Genomic DNA, 11,191 nt, shown 5'->3' on the forward strand with positions numbered 1-11,191 from the left:
AATTTACTAAATTATTCTTTTAATATATTAAAAATTTTCATAAATTATAATACTATAATATGTACTTCTTATAAAAAAATTGTCTATAAAGTAGTAAACTATAATATATTTTTCTTGATAGTTATTTATAAGTTTTAGTTCACAACTAATTAAACAATATTTTTTAGTTTATATTATAGAGTAAGTTAATACTAAAGTTATATATTTTTTGAAATGTCTTGATTCTTGAAAATTGAATTGTAAAAAACCGATCCAACCAAATTATAATTTGGTTGGATTGGATCGGATTTGAATTTAGTTTGACTATTTGGATCTACGTTTTGAAAACCGAAATTAATTTGGATTCACTTGATCGGATCGGATTAAACCGATCCATCCAAATGAACACTCCTACCTAGAACTCGGAAACTGTAGTGGTCTGTCTCCCCGACAGACTGCCCACACGGAATATCACTATGTTAATCACTCATCGAATAACAGACCCAATAAAACACTACTAACTCTGATTATCATGTCGTGACCGATGGGAACATGTCGTTGACCATAATTGGCTGCTGATCACTCAAGTCAGACATACTAGTCGATGCAGGTCATAACTCAAAAGGGATGGAAAGGTCACATCTCATTAAGGACCAACCATCGGTACTGCTATCAGAACCAATCTGAAGAATGAATCTCAATACTTTGCTCTCGGACACTAGAAGAATGACAATGGCCAGTCGGAAATATCCTCTGATATCCATAACTATAAGCCCATGCTTCCTTTCAGATGTTCCTTCCAACACTAAGTACCAGGTCAGCTCCCGACCCAGAAGTTGAACCTCCAAGGCTACCCTAGCAAATGCGGCAATACGACTTCATAGTCGTTCTATTTAATCCAATTGTGTCAACCAATCACACTGGACTCACAATCACGAATTTCGCTTTACTCCAAGCGATTACTACAATTGATTTGAAGTCGCACCTCACCTTCGACCTTTGTCATCTACTACTTGCTAATTCATGTGTGTCGTGGTCCTCCTCAAAACAACGAACTGATTTACCCAGGTTTAAAACATCAGATGGGAAACATCCCCACTCAGAATGAAACCCATTTGAAAAATACGAAATCCCAACCTGCTCGTCCTCCACATAGACAAACGCAAACTCAAACACAAGATTTTGTTCTGATAAGAATTGGAACCACTCGTATCCAATCTGATACTCAACTCATGACCTGAGATCCGCGAATATGCGCGTACATTACTCTTCCCATCCTTTAGATTTGCGACAACCCATCCCCCAGTCGAGATATAATGATTCCCGACCCTCACGGAAACCCCAGTCTCGCCCCTGGTTCGTCCACCAGGTTCCCATGGACTCAATAAGCAAGGCCACCCCGCCCTAAGAACCTCTCTGTGTCACCCTCTAACCGGTGAATGCTATGGCTTCTCGCAGTCTTACAACACTCTCTCACTATCTTGTCAATGCTACGACTCCTCGCAGTCTTACGACACTCTCTCAATAACTCGTGAATGCTATGGCTCTCTGCAGTCTTACAACACTCTCTCACTGACTCGTGAATGCTACGGTTTACGGCTCCCCGTATTCTTACAATACTCTCTCACTAAGTCGTGAATGTTATGGCTCCCCACAGTCTTATGACACTCTCTCACTGACTCATGAATGCTATGGCTCCCTGCAGTCTTACGAGACTCTCTCACTGACTCGTGAAGACTATGGCTCCCCGCAGTCTTACGACACTCTCTCACTGACTCGTGAAGGCTATGGCTCCCTGCAGTCTTACGACACTCTCTCACTAACTCGTGAATGCTATGGCTCCCCACAGTCTTACAACACTATCTCACCGACTCGTGAATGCTACGACTCCCCGCAGTCTTATGACACTCTCTCACTGACTCGTTAATGCTATGGCTCCCCGCTGTCTTACGATACTCTTTTACTGACTCGTGAATGCTACGGCTCCCTGCAGTCTTATGATACTCTCACTCACTCGCGAATGCTACGGCTCCCTGTAGTCTTACGATACACTCTCTCACTCGCCATGAGTTCACCCCCATGGTTTTCCTTGATAATCCAAAGTGATTACTCCCACTTGGATCCATCCACTCTCTAACTCCCCATAATCTCATCATCAAGCCATATCGTATTAAGTTCACTAAACTCATGCTCCGCGATCTATCATGGATAGGTGAACACACCCACCTAGTTCAATCATCACTGCTCCTGACGACAATTAGTTGATAGGTTCCCAATGGAATAATGGTCGCTCGTTGCTCCACTTGCCATCCAAAAAATGTAACAACTCAAATTTTTCAAACAAATTTTTCATTTTTAAAACATAATATTTTCCATTAAAACAAGGCATAAATAGTTTAATTATTCGGTCAATACAATTATTCAAACTCCCAAGATCCTAAAACAATCTTCAGTGTGTATCGATCATGCCGACGCCTTCCCACGGTCCTCGCTAGTACCTGAAATACATACATACACAACAACTGTAAGCATAAATGCTTAGTGAGTTCCCCAATATACACTTACACACATACGCCTTTCCAGGCCCTGACCTTCTGGTCCTCATTACAACGCCTTCCGGCCCATAACATAATCGCCTTCCGGCCCATAACATATTGCCTTCCGGCCCACATATCATACATAGCACATATAACACTTAACTTACCGCATATAGCATACATATCCATATAACACTTAACTTACCACTTATAGCATACATATCCATATAACACTTTACTTACCACTTATAGCATACATATCACATAACATATTCAACCTTCTTGTCACACAGTCAAACCCTTCCGGGTACAGTATAGTGAGAAAACTCACCTCGTAAGTGCTGAAAGCTAGCAACTCCTGAAATCACTCGCGCACAAACCAACGAGCTACAACCCTCCTATCACATTACATAACTCATTAACACTCATATCAGCTAAGTGTGACTATCCCTAAGAAGTCAGACTTAGGTCAACTCTGGTCAACGGTCAACGGTCAACCCGACTGGACTCGGCGAGTACCATGGCGACTCGGCGAGTCTAGTCGTCCTCACAGATTCCTGAATATTCCCTTTCTACTCGTCGAGTATACCTCTTGACTCGACGAGGTCCTCGTGGAAGAATCGCGGGGCCACCCCGACTCCACTCGCCGAGTCTGATGAACAACTCGGCGAGTCCCAGCACATCTTCAAGCTACTCGCCGAGTCTGAAGAACAACTCGGCGAGTCCATGCCATGCAGACGAGTAACTGCTTCCTGGGATAGGTCTCGTCCCGAAGTACACATGCATGGGACCTTCTGGACCTCTAAAGGTCCTAATACAAGACTATAATCGTGGGGTAACAAGGCATTTCTTCATCAAATCACTAAATGGGTTCTATAAACCCTAATTTCATAAATACATCAAAGTAACAGATTTGGTCCGAGTTATTACCTGGAAACGCACTCTCTGTGTCTCCCAACTCTCAGAACTCAATCCTCCTTGATATTCCTTTAGCCAAATCCCTCTTCTTCTTGCCTAACCAATTCTTCCAAGTTCCCAAGCTCTCTCCCTTGCTCTAGGCGTCCACAGCGATTAGGGTTCCTCTCAATTGACCAAAAGACTGAAAATGACGGCCTAAGAGGCGTTAAATACGATCCAAACTGAACGGTTAGGGTTTCTGCTGAACAGCGTCGACTCGCCGAGTCCATATCTGACTCGTCGAGTCCAGTCGCGGACCCGCGACCAAGTCCGCGATCCTACTCGGCGAGTCTAAGCTCCAACTCGCCGAGTCCCCTCTTAAATCACCCCAAAAACATAATTTTAATAATACCTGAGATTCCGGGCTGTTACAATTCTCCCCCACTTGGTTTAGACTTCGCCCTCGAAGTCTCATTCTGCAAATAGCTCCGGATGCCGCTCCCGCATCTCGCGCTCCGGTTCCCAAGTCATTTCTGATCCCTTACGGTGTTGCCATTGAACCAACACCAGAGGTACTTCCTTGTTCCTCAGAACCTTGATCTTCCGATCCCTAATAGCCACTGGTCTCTCCGCGTAATTCAGGCTCGCATCCACCTGAATATCCTCCAATGGAACCACTGCCGACTCATCGGCTATGCACTTCCTCAACTGCGACACATGAAAAGTGTCATGGATCTGACCCAACTCCGCTGGCAACTCCAACCGATAGGCTACCCGGCCTACTCTTGCAACCACACGAAATGGCCCAATATACCGGGGCCCCAATTTGCCCCTCTTCCTGAATCGAATCACTCCTTTCCAAGGAGAGACCTTCAGGAGAACGAAGTCGCCGACTTGAAATTCAAGCTCGGATCGGCGCCTGTCTGCGTAACTCTTCTGTCGGCTCTGGGCAGTCAGTAATCTTTGTCTCACTTGTTGAATCTGTTCTGTCGTCTGGAGTACAATCTCCGTGCTGCCCATCACTCTCTGTCCCACCTCTCCCCAGCAAATGGGAGTCCGACACCTCCTACCATACAACAGCTCGAAAGGCGGCATACCAATGCTTGAATGATGGCTGTTGTTGTAGGAAAACTCCGCCAATGGTAAATACGCATCCCAACTACCCCCGAAGTCTAACACACACGCTCGGAGCATGTCCTCCAATGTCTGAATTGTCCGCTCGCTCTGACCGTCTGTCTGGGGATGGAATGCGGTACTAAAATGCAATTTAGTACCCAGCTCCTCATGGAATTTCTTCCAGAATCTGGAAGTAAAGCGCACATCACGGTCTGACACAATCGAGATCGGCACCCCGTGCCGAGACACCACCTCTCTAACGTATATCTCCGCCAATTTCTCCGCCGAAGAACTCTCACTGATGGCAAGGAAGTGTGCACTCTTTGTCAACCTATCCACGATCACCCAAATTGCGTCAACTCCCCTAGCAGTCCTCGGCAATTTGGTGATAAAATCCATAGTAATCTGTTCCCACTTCCACTCGGGGATCTCCAATGGCTGTAACTTGCCATGCGGTCTCTGGTGCTCAGCCTTAACCCTACGGCAGGTCAAGCACCTCTCAACAAACCATGCCACGTCTCTCTTCATACAGGGCCACCAATATTCCTTCCTTAGATCCAAATACATCTTTGTAGCACCGGGATGGATCGAGAATTTCGATTTATGAGCCTCTTCCATCAACGTAGCACGCGTACCGCCCACGAACGGCACCCAAATCCGACCCCGAAACGTCATAAGGCCTCGACCATCCTTGACAAACTCTGAGACTAACCCCACAACTCGCTCCTTCTTCTGCATTTCTGGTCGCACAGCCTCAGCCTGTGCCCTACGAATATCGTCCAATACAGGAGTCATCACGGTCAGTCTCAAGCACACATCTCGCAATGGAGTGCTCTCCGCCCTGCGGCTCAATGCGTCGGCTACCACATTAGCCTTGCCTGGGTGGTACAGGATCTCACAATCATAATCCTTGACCACATCCAACCACCTCCTCTGACGCATATTTAAGTTGGGTTGGTCCATCAAATATTTCAAACTCTTATGGTCCGTGTATATCGTACATCGAGCCCCATACAAGTAGTGGCGCCAAGTCTTGAGAGCGAACACTACTGCCCCCAGTTCTAAATCATGCGTGGGATATCTCGCCTCATGAGGCTTCAGCTGCCTCGATGCATAAGCTATCACATGACCCCTCTGCATCAACACTGCACCCAATCCCGAAATCGATGCGTCGCAATATACCACGAAATCTTCCATCCCTTCTGGGAGAGCTAATACCGGGGCTTCGCACAACCTCTGGCGAAGTGTCTCAAAGGAGGTCTGCTGCTCGGGCCCCCATGAGAACGTAACACCCTTCCGGGTCAATCTGGTGAGTGGCACTGCGATCTTGGAGAAATCCTTGATAAATCTCCGATAATACCCTGCCAACCCAAGGAAACTTCTGATCTCAGAGGGTGACTTCGGCACCTCCCAACTCATCACCGCCTCAACCTTGGCCGGGTCGACCAATATCCCTTTCTGATTAACCACATGTCCTAGAAACTAGACCTCCCGCAACCAGAATTCACATTTGGAGAACTTTGCATAAAGTTTCTCCGACCTCAATACCTCAAGGACCTCCCTCAAATGCTCCTCATGCTGCTCTCTCGATCTCGAATACACCAGAATGTCGTCGATAAATACGATCACCGACCGATCCAACATCGGTCTGCATACCCTGTTCATGAGATCCATGAACACAGCCGGGGCATTGGTGAGTCCAAAAGGCATCACCACAAACTCATAATGCCCATATCGCGTCCTAAACGCTGTCTTCTGAACATCTTCATCCCGTACTCTCACCTGATGGTAACCCGACCTCAAATCGATCTTGGAAAACCAAGATGCTCCCTGCAACTGATCGAATAAATCATCGATCCTCGGCAACGGGTAACGGTTCTTGACCGTTAGCTTGTTCAACTCCCGGTAATCAATGCACATCCGGTGTGAACCATCCTTCTTCTTGACGAACAAAATAGGTGCTCCCCATGGCGAGCTGCTCGGCCGAATGAATCCCTTTCCCAGCAACTCCTGGAGTTGCGAAGACAACTCTTGCATCTCTGGAGGTGCAAGACGATAGGGCACTTTAGCAATAGGCGCTGCCCCCGGAACCAGATCAATACTAAACTCTACTTGCCTCACCGGCGGTACCCCCGGCAACTCCTCGGGAAAGACATCTGAAAATTCGCGCACCACCGGAACTTCCTCAACTGACTTCGGTTTCTCGGAAACCTTCCGCGTATCCATCACATACGCCACAAAACCTTTACAGCCCTGCCGTAGACACTGCCTCGCCCTAGCGGCCGAACAAAAAGCTGATCCCGAACGGGTACCCTCGCCATACACCGAAAGAGCTCCCCCTCTAGGGTCTCGTATAGTCACCAATTGACGCTCACAGTCAATGACAGCGCCGAACCGGCTCAGCCAGTCCATGCCCACGATGACACAGACATCCCCCATCGCGATAGGAATCAGATCAATTGGAAATCCAATCCCGAAAATCTCTAGCACACATCCCCGAAGAACCTCCGTAGCACAAATCACCTTCTCGTCAGCTATAGAAACTTTCAAAGGTCGACTCAACGACTCACGACTAACGCCGATATGCTGACTAAAGGCCAAGGACACAAAGGACCTACTCGCACCCGAGTCAAATAACACTAAGGCAGGCACAGAGTTCACAAGGAAAGTACCTACGCGCATAATAATATAAGCATAACATATCGACATTAAATAAATACATGAATTACAACATACCTGCCACAACATCGGGCGCAGCGCGGACCTCCTCCGCAGTCAGCTGAAAGGCTCTCCCACGAGCCCTCGGGGCCTCGACCTTTACCGGTCGAGTCTCAGTAGTCCTGGCAACAGGTGCAGATCCCTGTCGAAGCTGAGGGCACTCGGCCTTCCGATGTCCGGTGTGGTTGCAATGAAAGCAAACCATAAATCCCTTGGGACACTCCCTAGCAATGTGTCCCTCCTTGCCACACTTGTAGCAAGCACCGGCTCGACACGCCCCATCGTGACCCTTGCCGCACTTTACGCAAGTGCGGTTCTTCGAACCTCCCGTCCTCGAATCGGCGGACTTGATCCGCTTGGCTGCCGGCTGAGACTGAGCCGGTCGCCGGTCCGCCTGCTGAGACTCGGCCTCCTCCCTGGCCTGAGTCTCTAACTCGATCTCCCGCTTCCTGGCATTCGCCTGAAGCTCAGTAAAAGTATGGTAAGTGGAGTTTGACACAAACTCCCGGATCTCCCTCCTCAGAACACCCAAGTACCGGCTCATCCGAGCCTGCTCTGTGGCCACTAGCTCGGGGCAAAACATCGCCCTCTCGTGGAACTTCCGCGTGATCGCCGCTACCGAATCAGTACCCTGCTTGAGGGCTAAGAACTCCTGAACCAATCGTTCCCGCTCCACCGGGGGAACGTACTCATCCCTGAACATGGTAGTGAATCCCTCCCATGTCACTGCCGCAGTCTCTGCTAAAGTGAAGTTCGCCGTCACGAACTTCCACCAGTCCTTGGCTCCCAGACGGAGCTGGTTCAAAGCGAACCGTACCCTCAGGTGCTCCGGGCATGAACAAGTGTAGAAGCACCCCTCTATATCTGCGATCCACCTCATCGCAGCAATCGGATCCTGCGTCCCGTCGAACTCTGGTGGCTTCGTGTTGCTGAACTCTCGGAACAGCAATGAATCACCCCCCTGTGGCCTAGCAGCGGCCACAGCTGCGGTAGCTGCAGCGGTTGCAGCCTCAGTCAATGCGGCGTACCGCTCGTCGAACGTCTCCATAAGGGTGGTCTTGATAGACCCAAACATCTCCGGGATCTCGGCCCGGATCGCCGCCGCCACCTCCTCGTGGATCATCTGACGAATATCCTCGTCACTCACACCGCTCGTACTCGCCCCGTGCCGCGGTCTAACCATGATATCTCTGAAATACAACATAAAACTATCAGAGATTCTACCGAGTATAATCGTACTCGACACGCAACCCTACTCAGCCCCAGATATCCAGGGATTCTTACTTGGGCCTCCCACTGACCCGGTGTCCTCGGTAGTACGGGCCCAATACTACCGACCACACCGCATCAATGTTCATCCCAAGTCCTCCTCCCCAACTCCAGATAGTGAGTACTCTACTTCTGATACGCTCTATCTACCCGCATACTAGCAAAGCATCACATATAGGCAACTTCCCTAGACTAAGGCATCACAAATCAGGCCACTCTAGTCCTATCATGAATACCTAGTCTTCTAGCATGCATAACAATTCATATCATATAATATTGTAAGGTATTTTGGGGATCTTTTACCGTTCGGGCGCTGACTGATCGTACACACTGCTTCTTTCTTGCTTACCACAAAACCATTTACAAAAGTTTATGCCTTTATTTGAAAAGTTTCCTCAAATCCTCGGTTTGAGTTCAGTTACCCCCGAAGGTGCACCCGAATCCCTCAAACCAAGGCTCTGATACCAATTGTAACAACTCAAATTTTTCAAACAAATTTTTCATTTTTAAAACATAATATTTTCCATTAAAACAAGGCATAAATAGTTTAATTATTCGGTCAATACAATTATTCAAACTCCCAAGATCCTAAAACAATCTTCAGTGTGTATCGATCATGCCGGCGCCTTCCCACGGTCCTCGCTAGTACCTGAAATACATACATACACAACAACTGTAAGCATAAATGCTTAGTGAGTTCCCCAATATACACTTACACACATACGCCTTTCCAGGCCCTGACCTTCTGGTCCTCATTACAACGCCTTCCGGCCCATAACATAATCGCCTTCCGGCCCATAACATATTGCCTTCCGGCCCACATATCATACATAGCACATATAACACTTAACTTACCGCATATAGCATACATATCCATATAACACTTAACTTACCACTTATAGCATACATATCCATATAACACTTTACTTACCACTTATAGCATACATATCACATAACATATTCAACCTTCTTGTCACACAGTCAAACCCTTCCGGGTACAGTATAGTGAGAAAACTCACCTCGTAAGTGCTGAAAGCTAGCAACTCCTGAAATCACTCGCGCACAAACCAACGAGCTACAACCCTCCTATCACATTACATAACTCATTAACACTCATATCAGCTAAGTGTGACTATCCCTAAGAAGTCAGACTTAGGTCAACTCTGGTCAACGGTCAACGGTCAACCCGACTGGACTCGGCGAGTACCATGGCGACTCGGCGAGTCTAGTCGTCCTCACAGATTCCTGAATATTCCCTTTCTACTCGTCGAGTATACCTCTTGACTCGACGAGGTCCTCGTGGAAGAATCGCGGGGCCACCCCGACTCCACTCGCCGAGTCTGATGAACAACTCGGCGAGTCCCAGCACATCTTCAAGCTACTCGCCGAGTCTGAAGAACAACTCGGCGAGTCCATGCCATGCAGACGAGTAACTGCTTCCTGGGATAGGTCTCGTCCCGAAGTACACATGCATGGGACCTTCTGGACCTCTAAAGGTCCTAATACAAGACTATAATCGTGGGGTAACAAGGCATTTCTTCATCAAATCACTAAATGGGTTCTATAAACCCTAATTTCATAAATACATCAAAGTAACAGATTTGGTCCGAGTTATTACCTGGAAACGCACTCTCTGTGTCTCCCAACTCTCAGAACTCAATCCTCCTTGATATTCCTTTAGCCAAATCCCTCTTCTTCTTGCCTAACCAATTCTTCCAAGTTCCCAAGCTCTCTCCCTTGCTCTAGGCGTCCACAGCGATTAGGGTTCCTCTCAATTGACCAAAAGACTGAAAATGACGGCCTAAGAGGCGTTAAATACGATCCAAACTGAACGGTTAGGGTTTCTGCTGAACAGCGTCGACTCGCCGAGTCCATATCTGACTCGTCGAGTCCAGTCGCGGACCCGCGACCAAGTCCGCGATCCTACTCGGCGAGTCTAAGCTCCAACTCGCCGAGTCCCCTCTTAAATCACCCCAAAAACATAATTTTAATAATACCTGAGATTCCGGGCTGTTACAAAAAACCTGAGTCTCAAAATAATCCCGTGATTTAGGGCATCATACTCGGATTCCCCAATACACCCTCACAGAACCTCGCGTTAGCTTGTCATGACCTCGAATCTTCAGCTTACCCCACTTGAAACCTTTGAAGTTCTCCAACTCATAACTTGAAGTACGGAGGAATTGTCGGTGACCGAGAACGGGTTGACGACAGTCCAAAATCCCATACTCTATGGATCTAACCCATTTGAAACTACTCTTACCAACTCTGAAGTTGATTGACAAATTAACTGCTATCCTCCCCGGAGTAGAGATAACAATCTATTTATCAAACTAGAAAATCTCAACAATCGAAACTTGAACTCGACAACCCAATCGCCTCGAACTCAAACATTTGCAAACCCGAAGAAACGCTAACCACAATAAGATCCTTGATCACTGACTACTTGTCGTGTATACACTCATTCTTTCTTGAACATGTACATATGCTTCATCTCGCTCTGTATCTTGCCTTGTCCGCCACTAAAGCCAAGCCTCATAAATCCAGACTGCAGATCCCCATAACCCCATCTTTCGCATCGCAACTTAAACATATTGCTGATCCTCCCAACATAATATCTAGTTCTCCCCCACTTAGGGTTCGTACCATCACCAATTGGGATACCACATTGACTA

The sequence above is a fragment of the Lactuca sativa genome, chromosome 3 (genome assembly GCF_002870075.4).
Source record: "Lactuca sativa cultivar Salinas chromosome 3, Lsat_Salinas_v11, whole genome shotgun sequence".
Classification (NCBI taxonomy): Eukaryota; Viridiplantae; Streptophyta; class Magnoliopsida; order Asterales; family Asteraceae; genus Lactuca; species Lactuca sativa.